Genomic DNA, 19,441 nt, shown 5'->3' on the forward strand with positions numbered 1-19,441 from the left:
AATTTTGTTTAATTTGTCGAAAAATAATTACTCAGTTTTGTGATATGGGTTTCTAAAAATAATATACATTTTCCAAAATTAACCAAAATTTTTCTTCCTAGTAGGTTCATTTTGTTTTCAGTGTTTGATATTCAAAACTCGTCGGGAAAGCGCCATCACTATTGAGAAGTTGTACCACGCTTACTATATTACAGCATCGATTGGGTGCAATTAATAAATAAATTTTAGGATGCGAATTTTAGAAAATATTAAGAACAAATTTGTTTAAAATAATGAAATTTTAATTAAAATAAAATTTATAATCTTTGCTTCAAAAATTTTTTTCTTTAAATTTAGGACACAAATTTTGTAAATTTGCGTCCCTCCGTTAAAGTCGCATGTCTTTGAACTAAGGCTAATTTTCCTTAAAGAAATTGTCCTTAAATTAACTGCAATATTGAAACTTTAGATTCAAGATAAAAACGCTTCAAATATAGGCTAAGTCTTATTTTTGAGGATTTAGCGTCTTTGGTTTAAGTTTTTTTTTGAATTAAGAATACATTTTTTACTTTAAAGTATCTGTTATAATTTGGATTTTTAAAATGACATTTGTTTGTACGTGAGTACCTTTATTTATTAATAAACCGCAAAAAGAGAATGAAAATTTGAAATTTTTATTTCTGTTATTTAATTTTGAGCGTTGATTGAGTAAAGGCCACAGAGAATGGAAGGTCTTAGTGGCTTTGGTACAGGTAGATTCAATATGTCTCCAAAATATACACACGATATAGCCCTATCTCCCGATTAGATTTCTTGAGTATCTAGATATCCGAATTTTTACCATAGAATGGTGATGGGGGTATAATAAGTTTGCCATTCCGTTTGTAACACATCGAAATATTGGTTTCCGACTACATAAAGTATATATATTCTTGATCGGGGAGAAATTCTAAGACGATATGACGATGTTCGTCTGTCTGTCTGGATGTCTGTTGTAATCACGCTACAGCCTTCAATAAGAAAGCCGTCTTGCTGAATTTTTGCACAAAATCGTTTTTTGTCTCCAAGCAGGTCAAGTTCGAAAATGGGCTATATCGGTCCAGGTTTTGATATAGCCCCAACATAAACCGACCCCCCGATTTGGGATCTTAGGCTTCTAGAAACCGTATTTTCTATCCGATTTGCCTGAATTTGGAAATCTATAGGTATTTTAGGATCATAAATTGTTAGGTGTGTCGAAAATTGTGCCTATAAGCCCAAGTTTTGGTATAGCCCCCATACAGAGCGATCTCCCTATTTTATTTCTTGGGCGTCTAGAAACCGTATTTTCAATCCAATTTTTCTAAAACTTGACATCTAAAGGTATTTTTGGACCACAAAAAGGTGTGGTGAAAATGGTGAGTATCGATCCATATTTTGGTATAGCCCCCATATGGACCGATTTCCCGATTTTACTTTTTGGGCTTCTAGAATCAGTAGTTTTTATCCAATTTTTCTGAAATTTGAAATCTAAAGTTTTTTTATGACCATCCGAATATATTATGTATTGGTACAGGTTTTAATAAATATTCTCCCATATAGACCCGCCCTCCGACTTAGGGTCTAGAATCTGTAGGTTTTTCAGAACCACAATTAAGTGTGCTGAATTTGGTGTGTATCGATGCATGTTTTAGGCACCTTTGACTTATATAATCCGTACACACACAGACAATACAGATTGGTTGTGACAACCGAATTTATTGCCAACCTCCTTTTGGCAGTTGTAGCAACTATCAGTTGGCAGTTGTGTCACCCGACTGATTCGGTCGACACAACTAATGCCTAATGTGATATTGGTTGGGTCTGCCGACGACATTGGTTGTAGCTACCTTCATCATTCGGTTGTGTTGCCCAACCTTAATAATACTCATGGCCAAATTAAAAACCAATTCCTTCCCAATTAAATATATTTTATTTTATTTAAAAATATGAAATGAAAATAAATCTTAATTCATTGTATTTCATATCAAATTATGAAAATTACAATTTATAATTTTTAGCGATTAAGTTGGTTGTAAATCAGCTCGTATATCCTTCGCCATGAATTTGCGCATCATCCTATGTTGCAAAAAAATTTTACTACAAACAAAATAAAAATTGATTAATAAATTAATTAATATATGTTCGTATCGAAAACAACTAAATACGCAGAAAGATTAAACCGATATGAACTTTTGCGCGTTAATTAGAGAGCTAGAATTAAAATATGGGGTTTGTTTTATACACTGTTAGAAAAATATGTTTTTCATATGTTCCGATATAAACAAAATGTGTTTCGGGCACGATTTTAAACCACAATATATTTAAGTGCGAACATGTAATGTTCCTAAACTAACACTAAATGTTTGGGACATCTATGTTAATATGTTAGAATATATTATGTTTGGGGCATGAATGTTTCATAAAAATAATATGTGTGAATGTAAACATATATAAATGAACAAATTTCGAGTAAACATATATATGTTGTGATATTTTATTCAGAGAGCGACAAAAAGAGAGTATAGAGAAAGAAATAGAGATGGAAACCGGGAGGGTTGACGAAAGATATCAACATAACAAAGCGAGAGAATGAAAAAAGAACAATTTCTGTGAAACCGCTTGTATGTTGTTTCGGAAAACTGTTTTATGATAAGGCTAAAAATTTTGATATGCTTAAGTCTAAATATTATTTAATTTGAATAAAGAGAATAGACATTCGGAACCAAGAGAATAGACATTTGAAAAACAAACTGCAATGTTTTCGCCTTGAGAGCAGCATTTTATGCATGTGTGAACATGTGTTTTGTTTATCATTTTGGCATTATGGGCACAATTTTTCGTTAAAATAAATCAGGGGTCTTCATAAAAATAACGAAAGGGCACTATACTCTTTTTAGAGTTGGGACAGTAAAATGAAATAAGGAGGAAATAGTGAAAAATTACACAGTAAAATGTAAAAATACAAACTTTAGTTCCTCTTTATTAAAAAGTAGTCCACGAGGAGTTGACGGACACCATCAAATATAAAAGCGGGCATTAAGTTCGAGTTTTACAGCTAAAACAATTTAAAAAGTTTATTTTCTTTAAAATGAATTATTAAAGAAAATTAAAAGGAATTTTAGAGCGATGGTGTTAAATGCAAGTAAAAAACTGTTCACTCCTAAATAAATTTATGTTTATATTATAAAATTATGTATGTATGTTTATACTCGACTCCACGTTCTTTTGTTAGTTTTTGAATTCCTTCCAAATTTTATAGTTTTGTACAAAAACAGTTTTTTATTAAAAATTGATATTTTTGCAATAAAAAATAATATTTTATCCAAAAATCAGTCAATTTCGTTTATATCAAGCACTGTTACTGACTATAAATCTTTAATAACACACATTTCGAAGTTTCATTTAAATTTTAATATAGTATAAATATAAATGTGTAAATTAAAAAAAAAAAAACAAAAAAATGTTCGGTCGGAGCAGGGATTGAACCCACGACCCTTTGTATGCAAGGCAGACATGCTAACCACTGCTCCACGTGGCAAACAAATGTATGTTTCTGTTAAATAATGTTATGTTTGCATGGGCTCGTGGGCGCTGCAAACTATGCTATATAAATGTAACTTAAAACGATAATTATCTACAGGTGACTATAACAGCTACGTAGCCCAGTGGATAGTGTGTTGGCTTACAAACTGTATGGTCCTCGGTTCGATTCTCCGTGCAGGCGAAAGGTAAAATTTAAAAAAATTATAAAAGTGAATAATTTCTTCAACATTATTTGTATTACAGAAAAAGGTGCCAATAACTAAAAAATTTCGTGGAAGTGAAAATTACGAGTATGTTAGGGAATGAGCACAATCGTGTTTGGGAAAAATTCTTCCAAGCATATAATATTTTTGGCTCAAAATGCTTCAAAACATATAATATGTTCACATAAAACAAACATATTAATGTTTCGGCAGTATCCAATAATATATGTGCTTCCTGCAAAATATGTTTGGAACATATGTTAAAGAAGCGATTTTTTTTGAGGGTGTATGGGGGCTATATAACTATAGACCGATATGTACCAGTCTTTGTATGGTTGATAGCGGCTATATACTGGCACAATGTACTAAATTTCAAACGAGTCGAATGAATTATGGGGCTCCGGAGGTCAAATCTGTGGATCGGTTTCTATGGAGGCTATATATAATTATAGACCGATATGGACCAATTTTTCATGGTTGTTAAAGACGATATACTAACACCACGTACCAAAGTTCAATAGCATCGGATGAATTTTGCTCTTCCAAGAGACTCCCGAGGTCAAATCTGGGGATCGGTTTATATGGTGACTAAATATAATTACGGACCGATATCGACCTAACACCACGTACCAAATTTCAACCGAATCGGATGAATGTTGCTTCTCTAAGAGGATCCGAGAGCCAAATCTGGGGGGTCGGTTTATATGTAGGCAATATGCATTTGCAATACCATCCGAACTAACAACTACTTGTGTCAAGTTTGAAGTCGATAGCTTTTTTCGTTCGGAAGTTAACGTGATTTCAATAGAGGGGCGGACATGGCTAGATCGACACAGAATTTCAGCACGACTAAGAATATATACTTTATTGAGTTTTAGAGCCATATCTCGATATACTCCACCCCATCATATGGTGGAGGGTATAATACCCAACTCAATGGAGGACACATAAGAAATTTACTTGAAGACTCATCTCGTAACATATTGCATGAACATCTGCACCTGTTTAGCTGACATGTACGTAAAATTGTGAAAATCGTTACTATTGAGATTATAGCAGATTACAAGTATTTACTTTTTGCCGACGTCGCCAGCTATCGAGAGAGTTTATATTTGCTTTAGCACGGAATTAAGTTGTCAACCACTCTGGCCAGTATTTTACTAACTAAAAGACAAAAGTTTTGATTAATTGATCAAATCACAGACTGGATGCTAGGGTTAAATACCTGTTGGAACTGTGAAGATTGGTACATTAAAGTGGTGTCTCGGAGCACTCCTTGACCATTGTGGAAGTGCATTTCTCTTTCTCATCCGATCTATTACATTCCGAGTTCTCCAGGTAACAAATTATGTTTTGAAGATTAAAAATTAAAAAAATACGTCTTCCTTAGACATGAAATTAATATTTTAATAGAAATGACATTTGTACAATAATTCAAATGGCATTCGGTTGTGAAAGCTATCCGTAAGTTGTGATAACAAAGTGACAGTTACGACAACTAATTACGGCAGGTTGTGTCATCCGAATACGGGCAAAATTTTTTAAAGTAGAGACATTTGGCTCCTACAACTGTCTGTCTTCTATCACAAACGTAAATCCATTGAAATAATCGAAACATTGTAGTAGTAGACCCACGTATGATTGCAAATATAATACATAGATTGGGGCAATTGATATTTAATTATAAATGTAGAATTTTCATTACTTCAACCGATTTCCAACCAATCTCTTCTCTGTGTGTAGAAGTAATTAAGAAAATAAAGTTTTGAATGTGGTATTATTTTTTTTAACATCAACAAATGCAATAAAAAATTCGTAGTGATAGGATCAAAACAAATCTGCTATATATTAATGGAATGGATTTACATTTACGGAAATTGGACAACAATAGCTTTGTATGGGAATAAAAGTTATTCAGTATAATCTTACAAGACAGTTAGAATGGGTTTTATTCTCTTGGGTAAAATTAAGAGAAGTGGACACGTTCACGAATTTACCATTAATTCAGTTAAAACGAAATATATTGATATTTTCTAATGCAGTCCTATGTGACATTGTGCAAAATATCGCACATTGGACTTGTTGATGATTAGCCAGCTGACAATTGCAAGTTTACTGGGAACAATGTTTTTACTAGGAAATATAAACGAAGGACTTCCAGTAAAAATTTGTGATAGTAATCAAAATGTATGGAGTACGCAAACAGAGCTAATATGACTTAGATTTTCTTACAGTATCACAGAAATGGAATTAAAATGAATACAATTAAAATAATATGCATTTTAAGTGAAATTAAGCCTTTAAGTTTGCTAAATTTCAATCAAAATTGTTACTTTTAATACAAAAAAAGTTAGCTTTTTTTCTAGCTATTTTTTAAAATTTTTTAGCTTTTTTTGGCTGGTTTTTTGGACAAATCTAGCGGTTTTTGTTGAAACAATTCTGGCAACGCTACTACATACATTAATTAAATTATGGCTTTAAAACATTTTTTTGATATCTATAAAAAGAGAACCCATACCGACAACGTTCAGCGCACCAGATTTCAAACTACAACTTTCATGGTAAAGGCTTTTGTGCAATTAAATGTCCAGTCTGGAGAGTAAATTAATATTATCAGTGAAAATTGCAGCAGTTTGATCATAAAAATTTGCATTTAAGATGTTACCAAAATGATGCCCCGCAGCATCATTTTTGGTTGAGTAGGTTTTGTATCATTAAATTTGTTAAAACAACACTAATTGTTAAGTTCAACAAAACATCAATAATATACCTACTACAAAAGAGTATACCATTCGTACATTTCGAAATGTGCAATTCTATAATTTGTGTTAGGTTTTCCATTATTAGTCGTTCACTTTATTTGCAACGGCTAAATTTCTTGGCAAAATATCAGAACCAGTACCCACTTTTGTATTCACACATTTTAAAAATTTTTAAACCATTTTCGTCACTTTTAGACATAAAGTCAAAATATCTGTCTTGCCTTCATGTTGAAACTGATTTAAGGCGTACTTTATCAGTAATAGTACCAAATATTAAAAATCTAGCTAATAAAAACAACAATTGCCAGATTTCCCACTAATTGATAAACTATTTTACATTAATATTTTTATAGCCTCTACCATATGATGGGAGGTATATTAACATTGTCATTCCGTTTGTAACACATCAAAGTATTGCTCTAAGACCCCATAAAGTATACACATACAGGGTCGTGGTGAAATTCTGAGTCGATCTAAGCATGTCCGTCCGTCCGTCTGTTGAAATCACGCTAACTTCCGAACGAAACAAGCTATCAACTTGAAACTTGGCACAAGTAGTTTTTATTGATGTAGGTCGGATGGTATTGGAAATGGGCCATATCGGACCACTTTTACGTATAGCCCCCATATAAACCGACGCTAAGATTTGGCTTGAGGAGCCTCTTGGAGGAGCAAAATTCATCCGATCCGGTTGAAATTTCGTATGTAGTGTTAGTATATGGTCTCTAAAAACCATAGAGGAATTGGTCCACATTGTTCTATAATTATATATAGCCCCCATATAAACCGATCCCTAGATCTGACCTCCGGAGCCCCCTGGAAGAGCAAAATTCACACGATCCGTTTGAAATTTGGTACGTGGTGTTAATACAGTCGACTCCGCTTTAGCGCAATGCGCTTTACTGAAAAACCTCGGATAACTGAAATCGATCGCATTCCCCAGTTGTTTTTTCTGTCCATTTCATTTAAATTACTCCGCTTTAGTGAAACTCCGCTTAACTGAAAAAATCGGATTACTGAAAAGTTTTTTGTGTTCAAATGAGTTTCGTCACATTAGTATGACTTCGCTTTACTGAAAATGCCACATTCTCGCTATTGAGAGAGAGTACATTTTCTTCTCCGTATTGAGAACGCTTTATTTCAAGTGAAGATGGCACTTTCAAAACAGTTTAAATCACTCTGTAAATAAAATCAACTGAAAGGTAAAATTGTAGATGGCACACACACGGAATCAAACACCTTGTTTTTATTATTTTATGTACATAGCATTGGTCATAAGTTCGGTTAACTGAAATTGAGTGGATTTTTTTCCAGTTATACGGAGTCCGCTTTACTGAAACTTTTTCAGTTATCCGAAGTTCGCATTACTGGAAGTTTTTTTCAGTTATCCGTAGTCCGCTTTAGCAAAAACTTCGGATAACTGAAATTAAATGGCTGCATTTTTAACGTTTCAGTAAAGCGGAGTCGACTGTATATGGTCTCTAACAACCATGCAAAAATTGGTCCATACCGGTCTTAATTATATATAACTCCCATTTAAACCGATCCCCAGATATGACCTCCGGAGCTCTTGGAGGACCAGCATTCATCGGATCCAGTTAAAATTTGGTACGTGGTGAAATTTGGAACATTGTGCTAGTATATGGCCGCTAACAACCATGCCAAAATTGGTCCATATCGGTCTATAGTTATATATAGCCGATCCCCAAAAATAATCTACCAAAATTTTATTTCTATAAAAAATTTTGTCAAAATTTTATTACTATAGAAAAATTTGTCAAAATTTTATTACTACAGAAAATTTTATCAAAACTTTATTTCTATAGAAAATGTTGTCAAAGTTTTATTGCTATAGAAAATTTGGTCAAAATTTCATTTCTATAGAAAATTTTGTCAAAAGTTTATTTCTATAAAATTTTTTGTCAAAATTTTATTTCAATAGAAGATTTTGTCAAAACTTTATTTCAATAGAACATTTTATCAAAACTTTATTTCTATAGAACATTTTGTCAACATTTTATTTCTATAGATAATTTTGTCAAAATTTTATTTCTATAGAAAATTTTGTCAAAATTTTATTACTACAGAAAATTTTATCAAGATTTTATTTCTATAGAAAATTTTGTCAAGATTTTATTGCTACAGAAAATTTGGTCAAAATTTTATTTCTATAGAAAATTTTGTCAAAATTTTATTTCTATAGAAAATTTTGTCAAGATTTTATTTCTATAAAAAATTTTGTCAAAATTTTATTTCTATAGAAAATTTTGTCAAAATTTCATTTCTATAGAAAATTTTGTCAAAATTTGATTTCTATAGAAAATTTTGTCAAGATTTTATTTCATTTGTTTTGTTTTGTTATTGTTGGTTTTGTTCTTTAAGCATTGTTGTTGTTTTTTTATTTCAGCTTAAAACCATACATTGACTAAACTACAAGAGTAGCTTAACCAACAGAGGAAAAGAATGTTTGTCAAATTTATTTGGGCAAAGCCCTATAGACTGCAAGATGGTTGGATGGACGCACGTTTCGGAATTACCACATTCCTCATCAGCATCCTCTACTTGCAGCAAAACTATCAACCAATTATCAGAATAAATTCAGGCAGTTTATTAAACCCAACAAAAACCACACTTGAACCCTCCGAAAAAAGGTTTTACATTGATAGCCGGCTTATGCCAAATAAATTCGAAACATAGGAAAAGAGATATGTTTGTTTCGAATTTATTTGGCATAAGCCGGCTATCAATGTAAAACCTTTTTTCGGAGGGTTCAAGTGTGGTTTTTGTTGGGTTTAATAAACTGCCTGAATTTATTCTGATAATTGGTTGATAGTTTTGCTGCAAGTAGAGGATGCTGATGAGGAATGTGGTAATTCCGAAACGTGCGTCCATCCAACCATCTTGCAGTCTATAGGGCTTTGCCCAAATAAATTTGACAAACATTCTTTTCCTCTGTTGGTTAAGCTACTCTTGTAGTTTAGTCAATGTATGGTTTTAAGCTGAAATAAAAAAAAAACAACAACAAGATTTTATTTCTATAAAAAATTTTGTCAAAATTTTATTTCTATAGAAAATTTTGTCAAAATTTTATTTCTATAGAAAATTTTGTCAAAATTTTATTTCTATAGAAAATTTTGTCAAAAATTTATTTCAACAGAAAATTTTGTCAAAACTTTATTTCAATAGAAAATTTTGTCAAAACTTTATTTCTATAGAAAATTTGGCAACATTTTATTTCTATAGATAATTTTGTTAAAATCTTTTTTCTAAAGAAAATTTTGTCAAAATTTTGTTCTTTTCCTCTGTTGGTTAAGCTACACTTGTAGTTTAGTCAATGCATGGTTTTAAGCTGAAATCAAAAAAACAACAAACATTTTATTTCCATAGAAAATGTTGTCAAAATTTTATTTCTATAGAAATTTTTGTCAAAATTTGGTTTCTATAGAAAATTTTGTCAAACTGAATTATATACGTATTTAATCGGCGTTTTTTGTTTAATATATACCCCGTATGGACTAACTTACAATTGAGAAGACGGTGCTAAGAAGTTTTAAGATACCTTGCCTTCGGCAAGTGTTACCGCAACCCAATTAATTCGATTGTGGATGACAGTCTTTAGTACAAGTTTCTATGCAATCCATGGTGGAAGGTACATAAGATTCGGCCTGGCCAATCTTACGGCCGTTTATACTTGTTTTTTTATTTTTAATTATTTAATTATTTATTGTTAATCGTAAAAAAAAAATAATGAAATTTCTTTGTGTGGATATATGTTATTGTTAAGGCGCCAATTGGTTACTTTCATTATTTTACTTTCGGCATGCTCTCTAGGTCTCTCTTTCTACACACATATATGTTTATAAGCTATTTCTAAATTATTATATGTTTGCATCTAAGCATATTATATTTGCAAACATTTTATGTCCCATACATAATATGTTCTAACATATTTACCTCTATGTTGCAAACATGTTATGGTAGTTGATGAACATTATATGCTTGCACATAACCTTTACACCGAAACGTATGAAAAATAGTCTTTTTCGTACTTACAATGAATCTATGTATCTCGCAATAAATCTAAAAAAGCAAAATTACTTAAAACATTGACCATATTAACATTTGTTAATATGTTGGGCACGGAGAACATATGTCTCCCGAACATACGCCGGAAAATGGAGCATCCCCTACACTGAAAAAAATTTTGTCGTAAGGCCAAAGATTCCATGTCCTTAAAATACAAATTCGTTTTTTTGCTTACTAGGAGTACAATTAGCACTGTAGTCAAGTGTGCCAAATTTTATTGAAATCGGTTCAAATTTAGATATATCTCCCATATATAGCTTTCGCTCGATTTACACTCATACGACCACAGAGGCCAATTTTTAACTCCGATTTAGTTGAAATTTTGCACAGGGAGTAGAATTAGCATTGTAGCTATGCGTGCCAAATTTGATTGAAATCGGTTCAGATTTAGATATAGCTCCCATATATATGTTTTTCCGATTTCGACAAAAATGGTCAAAATACCAACATTTTCCTTGTTAAATCGCCACTGCTTAGTCGAAAAATTGTAAAAATGACTCTAATTTTCCTAAACTTCTAATGCATATATATCGAGCGATAAATCATAAATAAACTTTTGCGAAGTTTCCTTAAAATTGCTTCAGATTTAAATGTTTCCCATAGTTTTTTTTTTACTAACATTGTGTTCTACCCTAGTGCATTAGCCGACTTAAATTTTGGGTCTATAGATTTTGTAGAAGTCTATCAAATTCTGTCCAGATCGAGTGACATTTAAATGTATGTATTAGGGACAAACCTTTATATATTGCCCCCAACACATTTGACGGATGTGATATGGTACACTGAAAAAACGGTGAACCCTTTTCCATTGCAAAATGAACTAAACTGTAGTAATATTGACCATGATTTAGCCCTTGAGATTTTTTTCAACTTGTCTAGTTTATAATTCACTTAAATTTTAGTTCATCTATAACATTGTATTTTAGTTCATTTTTACAACACCATAAGATTTATATACCCCTACCAAGTTAAGAAGTCAGTATTATTTTGGTATACTTGCTTATTTTTAGAGAAACCTGATAATAAAAATTGGTTTTCAGTCTCTTTAAAATGTCGACGACTAAACTATTTTTAAATCAATCATTCCATAGTACAGAGAAATTAAATAATTAAAGGAACAACAAACCGTTTTACTATTATGAAAATTTTCATACATTAAAATTAAACTTTCTTTAAGCAAAAGTACTTTATTATAAAAACTTATGATGAAAGTTCTTAATACAATGTTTTTTGTGAATAGAAATTATGACCACGTGGAACAGAGAGTAGTTCATTTGAACCCGCTGTTTGGACATTTTGACTTATCCGTTTTTTATTCATCGTAGGTAATTTTTTCACATATCTTGCTGGAAAAAATGGAAACAATAATGAAAATTGTTAAAAATTAACACCATGTAATGAAATATAATTTTTAATTCTTCATTGTAGCTTGTAACTTACCATAATTGGGGCATTTTATCAAATGGTGTAAGGAATTCAACTTTTCTTTGGAAAACGTGTCTCATAAAATTTGTACCTGAAACAATTAGAGAAATAATGAAGCATTCTAAATAAACTCATAAAACTGTGTTGTTATCGATGTGAATGATATAATAAAATAAATATTCTAGTTGAAAGAAAGCCAAAGTTTTAATATAAAACTTACCATTCTCTATTAAATTGTACGCTGAGGGGAAATATAAAAAGTTTTCCAAATTTATTTGGGTTACTCTGAAATTAAATATTAAATAAAATTATTAAATAGGTTTTCAAAAAATCTAATGAAAAAAATAATAATATGCATAAAAAACCAAACATTCTTGATAACCCTAGACAGTCATCATTCGTCAAAATGACGACACGTAATTTCATTTTCGATTTAAAATGCATTTTAGTCTATTGGGAAATGGTAAATTTAAGTTATACTAATTCGACCGTTTTATGAATTTTTGTTTTATACTACTTAAAACCAAATTGAATAAGAAAATAAACTCAAGTTTGGTTCACTTTTTCGTTCACGATGAAAATTATAGCGTCTTGAAATGAGCCGTAGTCAAAATGACGAAGGCTGACGTTAATGTACAAAAAATAAGGATGGCTGTCCAGGGTTAAAAGAAAGTTAAAGAATCCTTACCAATTCACTGTTAAATTACAGGCAATAAAGTACAAAAATTTGTCCAAATTTTTAAGGGGTTATTCTGAAATTAAATCTTTGTTTTTACATTAAAAATATTACATTGGTTTCCAAAAAATTTGATTAAAGAAATACTAAAATAAGGCATTAAAAACCTGTAATTTTGATGATAAAAAGGTCACAAAAACGTAAATATTCATGTTGAAATAAAGCCAATTTTTAAAAGAAAACTTACCAATTCTCTATTTTTTTATTTGTTCGAATCCATCTGGAGTTGCTCTGAAATTAAATATTGTTTTACAACAAAGAAAAACATTAAACTGGTTTCCAAAAAAAAAAAAAAATAATAATAATTAACAAATAATAATATACATAAAACATATTCTTTTTAAAAGAAAGTCATATTAAAAAAATACTTACCAATTTATGAATAAACTATACGCTGAGATACATATAACAAAAATTTTCCAAATTCATCTGGAATTGAATATTATTTTTTTACATAGAATAATAAAAATTTCAATACATTTTCAATTTCAACATATTTTCCTAAATATTCTTAATAACTTTTTTCTAAACTACCGATAAAATATTAATAACTTTCATTTAAAAGGTTTAATAAACAAACACCAATATATGTCTCAAAAATCCAAAATATTCCATGCCTTTATAATCCCTTGTTGCATACCTACTTAAAAGATGCAACAGCCCACGCCAACGCCAACTATACAACTGAAGCATGCCAAACAAAACCAAGCAAACCCAAAACATTCCTACAACAACAAAACACATGTGCCTTTATTGAAAACAACACCTCATCCAGCCAAATAAACCATCAGCGAATAACAAACACACACACAAACCACTAAATGAACAAAAATAAAAACAACCCCACGCTCATGTATACACAACAAAACTCAAGTAACATCATCTTTACATTAATCACATTCCACTATGCCGATAAAGATCTCTGTACTATGCATTAGTTCATCGCATCTGCTGACAATTTACTCTAAGAATAATATTCGTAAAGGCACATCATTTATGAACAATGAAACGTTTAACTTAAATTTTGAAAAAATTTCAAGAAATGTTATCTACCATTTTTAAAAAAAATATTTCATTGGATAATTTTTTACCAACAAATATTAACTATAGGAATTTTCAGTAAGAAATTGCTATCCACTTTCAAGTTCATTTTTCGTAAAAAAATATTTTCTCATACAAAAAAGTCTTATAGTAAATTGCACTTATTATTTAGAAAATACTTTACATTTCACAAGTAGTTTTATAGCATGACAAACGAATTTTTAACTACCAGTTAAGAAATTTTTTAAGGAAATTTCCATCGTATTTTGTAGGCCATGAACTAAACGATTGCTGCTTAGAATTTGTAAAATTTCCTTCCGAGTAGTTAATTTTCGTTGAAGATACGAAAAATGAACTAATATTCTGGAAAATTCTTGTAATAAATTATTGTAAAAATCTTCTTAAATTTACGAGACACTTTTTTTTCTGTGTATGGAATATTTAGATCTACAAAGTGGTGCAGGGTATGATATAGCCGGCCCGCCCGACTTTAGACTTTCCTTACTTGTTTTATATTGATTATTGTACAATTTATTATATATCCATTACAAGTTTTGGACCAGCACCACAAAATTCCCTTTTGTTTTAAAGTATTTTATTAAAGAGCAAATAAACCCGAATTTGATTTTTACTTACTTCAATAGAATTTTTTTAGCATCAAAAGAAGACCTAGTTTGTATAAACTCTGTTTTTTAGTCTACATTTTTAACTTGGGAATAATTTAATAACTTCAGAATATTATAATCACATAAAATAAAATACTAAGGTCAAAAACGATTTTAAAAATTTACAACAAGATATATTTGCTATAAAAATGCAGTGGGAATCATTGTTAATGTTAAAAACACAGTTTTTTAAAGATAAAAACACAGTTTTGTTCATATTTCCAAAAATGTCGAAAATAAAAAAGGCTAGAAACCGCTAAAAGGATCATGGAAAAAGGTAGAAAAAAGCTAGATGCATTTTTCCCGCTAAATGACTTCAAAAAAGGTCAAATCTAGCGGAGAACAAGTATATACAGCAGTAAGTTCGGCCGGGTCGAATCTTAAATACCCACCACCATGAATCAAATATTATAGTTTCTTTTCAAATTTCAAGGGGGTTTGATGACATATATTCTCCCAAGCAAAGCAGTTCAATCAGTACACTTCCCGAAGATAAATGTAAAGATTTTACCAATGAAGACTATTCCAGATTCTGGATTTATAAGGACCATTTTTATTTGAGTTTTAGAGGAATCATTAACATCTTTTGTAAGTGTGCAAGGAAATGATGAAATAACACCTTGATTTGAAATCTAAAATCAGTAGATTTTCACCACCATTATTTAAATGATTACGAGTAGTTAAATCTGGAAATTTTACATTCAGTTTCAAGCAATTTTCCTGATCTTCTTCTATACCCTAAAGAAGTGAAATCGGCCATACCAACTGGACCGAAAAGAACTAAATCCGATACACGATTTTGTGAGTCTTAATTACCAGTATATTTATACCCACCACCATAGAATGGTGACGAAGGTATAATAAGTTTGTCATTCCGTTTGTAACACATCGAAATATCGATTTCCGACTATATAAAGTATATATATTCTTGATCAGGGAGAAATTCTAAGACGATATAACGATGTCCATCTGTCTGTCTGTCTGGCTGTGTGTCTGTCTGTCTGTCTGTTGTAATCACGCTACAGTCTTCAATAATGAAGCAATCGTGCTGAAATTTTGCACAAACTCGTCTTTTGTCTGCAGGCAGGTCAAGTTCGAAGATGGGCTATATCGGTCCAGGTTTTGATATAGTCCCCATATAAACCGACCTCCCGATTTGGGGTCTTGGGCTTTTAGAAATCGTAGTTTTTATCCAATTTGCCTGAAATTTGAAATCTAGAGGTATTTTATGATCATAAAGAGGTGTGCCAAAAATATTGAGTATCGGTCCTTGTTTTGGTATAGCCCCCATATAGACAGATCTCCCGATTTTACTTCTTGGGCTTATAGAAACCGCAGTTTTTATTCAATTTACCTGAAATTGGAAATCTAGAGATATTGTAGGACCACAAATACGTGTGCCAAAAATTGTGAGTATCGGTCCATGGTTTGGTATGGTCCCCATATAAAACGACCTCCCAATTTGGGGTCTTGGGCTTATAGAAACGGTAGTTTTTATCCAATTTGTCTGAAATTGGAAATCTAGAGGTAGTTTAGAACCGTAAAGAGGTGTGCCGAAAATATTTTGGTATAGCCCCCATATAGACCGATCTCCCGATTTTTTGGTAATTCCTCCATATAGACCGACTTCACTTCTTGAGGGTGTAGAAGGCGCACTGATCATGAAAATTGCTTGAAACTAAATGTAAAATTTCCAGATTTTACTTCTACAGATTTAAGATTTCAAATCAAGGCGTTATTTTATAATTTTCTTGCACACTTACAAGAGATGTTAATGATTCCTCTAAAACTCAAACAAAAATGTTTCTTATAAATCCAGAATCTGATATAGTCCTCATAGGTGAAATCTTTAAATTTATCTTCGGGAAGAGTCCTCAAGTCCTCAAGCCCTCCTGAAATTTCAAAGAACCTAATATTTCGTTCATGGTGGTGGGTATTTAAGATTCGGCCCGGCCGAACTTACTGCTATATATACTTGTTATAATTTCAGGCAAATCGGATAAAAACTACGGTTTCTAGAAACCCAAGGAGTTAAATCGGAAGATCGGTCTTATGGGAGCTATACTAAAATATGGATCGATACTTATTTTTTCGGCACACCTCTTTATAGTCCTAAAATGCTTCTAGATTTACAATTTCAAGCAAATTGCATAAAAACTACGGTTTCTAGAATTCCAAATAATAAAATAATTTTTTGCACACCCATTTATAGTCCTTAAAACCTCCAGATTTTCAATGTTAGGCGAACTGAACAACAGCTAAGGTTTCTAGAAGCCCAAAAGGTAAAATCGGGAGATCGGTCGATATGGGGGCTTTACTAAATACACGTCATTTTCCGCACACGTATTTGTGGTCCTACCATACCTCTAGATTTCCAATTTCACGCAAATTGGAAACAATTACGGTTTCTATAAGCTCAAGAAGTAAAATCTGGAGATCGGTCTATATGGGGCTATATCAAAACATGGACCTACACTCATAATTTTCAGCATACTTTTTATACCCTCCACCATTGGATGGGGGTATATTATCTTTGTCATTCCGTTTGTAACACATCGAAATATTGCTCTTAGACTCCATAAAGTATATATATTCTGGGTCATGGTGAAATTCTGAGTCGATCTAAGCATGTCCGTCCGTCCGTCCGTCTGTTGAAATCACGCTAACTTCCGAACGAAACAAGCTATCGACTTGAAACTTGACACAAGTAGTTGTTATTGATGTAGGTCGGATGGTATTTCATTGGTACATGGTGTTAGTATATGGTCTCTAACAACCATGCAAAAATTGGTCCACATCGGTCCATAACTATATATAGCCCCCATATAAACCGATCCCCCGATTTGGCTTGCGGAGCCTCTAAAGGAGGCAAATTTCATCCGATCCGGCTGAAATTTGGTACATGGTGTTGGTATATGTTCTCTAATGACCATGCAAAAATTGGTCCACATCGACCCATAATTATATATAGCCCCCATATAAGCCGATCCCCAGATTTGATCTCCGGAGCCTCTTAGAGGAGCAAAATTCATCCGATCCGGTTGAAATTTGGTACGTGGTGTTAGTATATGGTCTCTAACAACCATGCAAGAATTGGTCCATATCGGTCCATAATTATATATAGCCCCCATAAAAATCGATCCCCAGATTTGTCCTCCGGAGCCTCTTGGAGGAGTAAAATTCATCCGATCCGGTTGAATTTTGGAACTGGTGTTAGAATGTGGTCTCTAACAAACACGCAAGAATTGGTCCATATCGGTCCATAATTATATATAGCCCCCATTTAAATCGATCCCCAGATTTGTCCTCCGGAGCCTCTTGGAGGAGCAAAATTCATCCGATCCGATTGAATTTTGGAACATGGTGTTAGAATGTGTGAACATGGTGTTAGAATAACAAACACGCAAGAATTGGTCCATATCGTTCCATAATTATATATAGCCCCCATATAAACCGTTCCACAGATTTGACCTCCGGAGCCTCTTAGAGGAGCAAAATTCATCCGATCCGGTTGAAATTTGGTACGTGGTGTTAGTATATGGTCTCTAACAACCAGGGCTGTGGAGCCGGAGTCGGAGTCGGAGTCTTGGAGTCGGAGTCTGAAGATTTTGCTGGAGTCGGAGTCGGAGTCGTAAAAGTTTTGCTCGACTCCGACTCCGGCTAAACCAAATTTTTTAAAACACTTCACATTTTTGTAACTAAGCAAGTTTTTACGCAAACTAGTTTCCATTGCGTTATTCATTCGATCAATGTACAGCATGATTGTAAATGAAAATCAACTTCCAATTACGGCTATCTTTTTATGTTTCCTAGAATGTTAGACTAGCAGATGGGCTGGATCGATCCATTTTAATGCCCATATCAATTTATTTGAAATATTTCGAACAATCGAAATTATTTTATTTTTAATTTTATTTTAAGGCCATATACATATGTGGAATATTGACAGAACATTTTTTCAAAGTTGTTTGTTATAGAAAATTTTGTCAAAATGTTATTTCTATAAAAAGTTTTGGCAAAATTTTATTTCTATAGCAAATTTTGTCAAAATTTTATTTCTATAAAAAATTTATTCAAAATTTTATTACTATAGAAATATTTTTTTCTATAGAAAATTTTGTCAGAATTTTATTTCTATAGAAAATTGAGTCAAAATTTTGTTTCTATAGAATATTTTGCAAACTTTTATTTCTATAGAAAATTTTGCAAAATTTTGTTTGCTACGCATTTTTATACCCTGCTCCACACTGTGGAACAGGGTATTATAAGTTAGTGCATATGTTTGCAACACCCAGAAGGAGATGAGATAGACACATGGTGTCTTTGGCAAAAATGCTCAGGGTGGGTTCCTGAGTCGATATAGCGATGTCCGTCTGTCCGTCTGTCCGTCTGTCCGTGAACACATTTTTGTAATCAAAGTCTAGGTCGCAGTTTTAGTCCAATCGACTTCAAATTTGGCACAAGTATGTGTTTTGGCTCAGAATAGATCCCTATTGATTTTGGAAGAAATCGGTTCAGATTTAGATATAGCTCCCATATATATATTTCGCCCGATATGGACTTATATGGCCACAGAAGCCAGAGTTTTATCCTAATTTGCTTAAAATTTTGCACAAGAAGAACAATTAGTACTATAGTCAAGTGTGCCAAATTTTATTGAAATCGGTTCAGATTAAGATATAGCTCCCATATATATCTTTCGCCCTATATGCACTAATATGGACCCAGCAGCCAGAGTTTTATACGGATTTGCTTAAAATTTTGTATTGGAATAACACTTGGTCGTATAGTCAAGTGTGCAATTTGATTGAAATCGGTTCAGATTTAGATATAGCTCCCATATATATCTTTCGCCCGATATGGACTAATATTCCTAAAAGCTAGAGTTTTGACCCAATTTGGTTGAAATTTTGCACAGGGAGTAGATTTAGCATTCTAGCTATGCGTGCCAAATTTGATTGAAATCGGTTCAGATTTATA

At 32.1% G+C, this 19,441-nt stretch overlaps 1 long non-coding RNA gene across 1 annotated transcript; it reads right to left on the minus strand.

Moving 5' to 3' along the window:
- Window positions 1-1,911: 1,911 nt before the first annotated feature.
- On the minus strand, window positions 1,912-5,117 carry LOC142233206 (uncharacterized). The gene is made up of 3 exons (XR_012721355.1): window positions 4,972-5,117; window positions 4,821-4,910; window positions 1,912-2,097 (listed from the first exon to the last, which is right to left on the minus strand). It is a non-coding gene; the product is annotated as an uncharacterized LOC142233206 (long non-coding RNA).
- Window positions 5,118-19,441: the final 14,324 nt, after the last annotated feature.

The sequence above is a fragment of the Haematobia irritans genome, chromosome 4 (genome assembly GCF_050003625.1).
Source record: "Haematobia irritans isolate KBUSLIRL chromosome 4, ASM5000362v1, whole genome shotgun sequence".
Lineage (NCBI taxonomy): Eukaryota > Metazoa > Arthropoda > Insecta > Diptera > Muscidae > Haematobia > Haematobia irritans.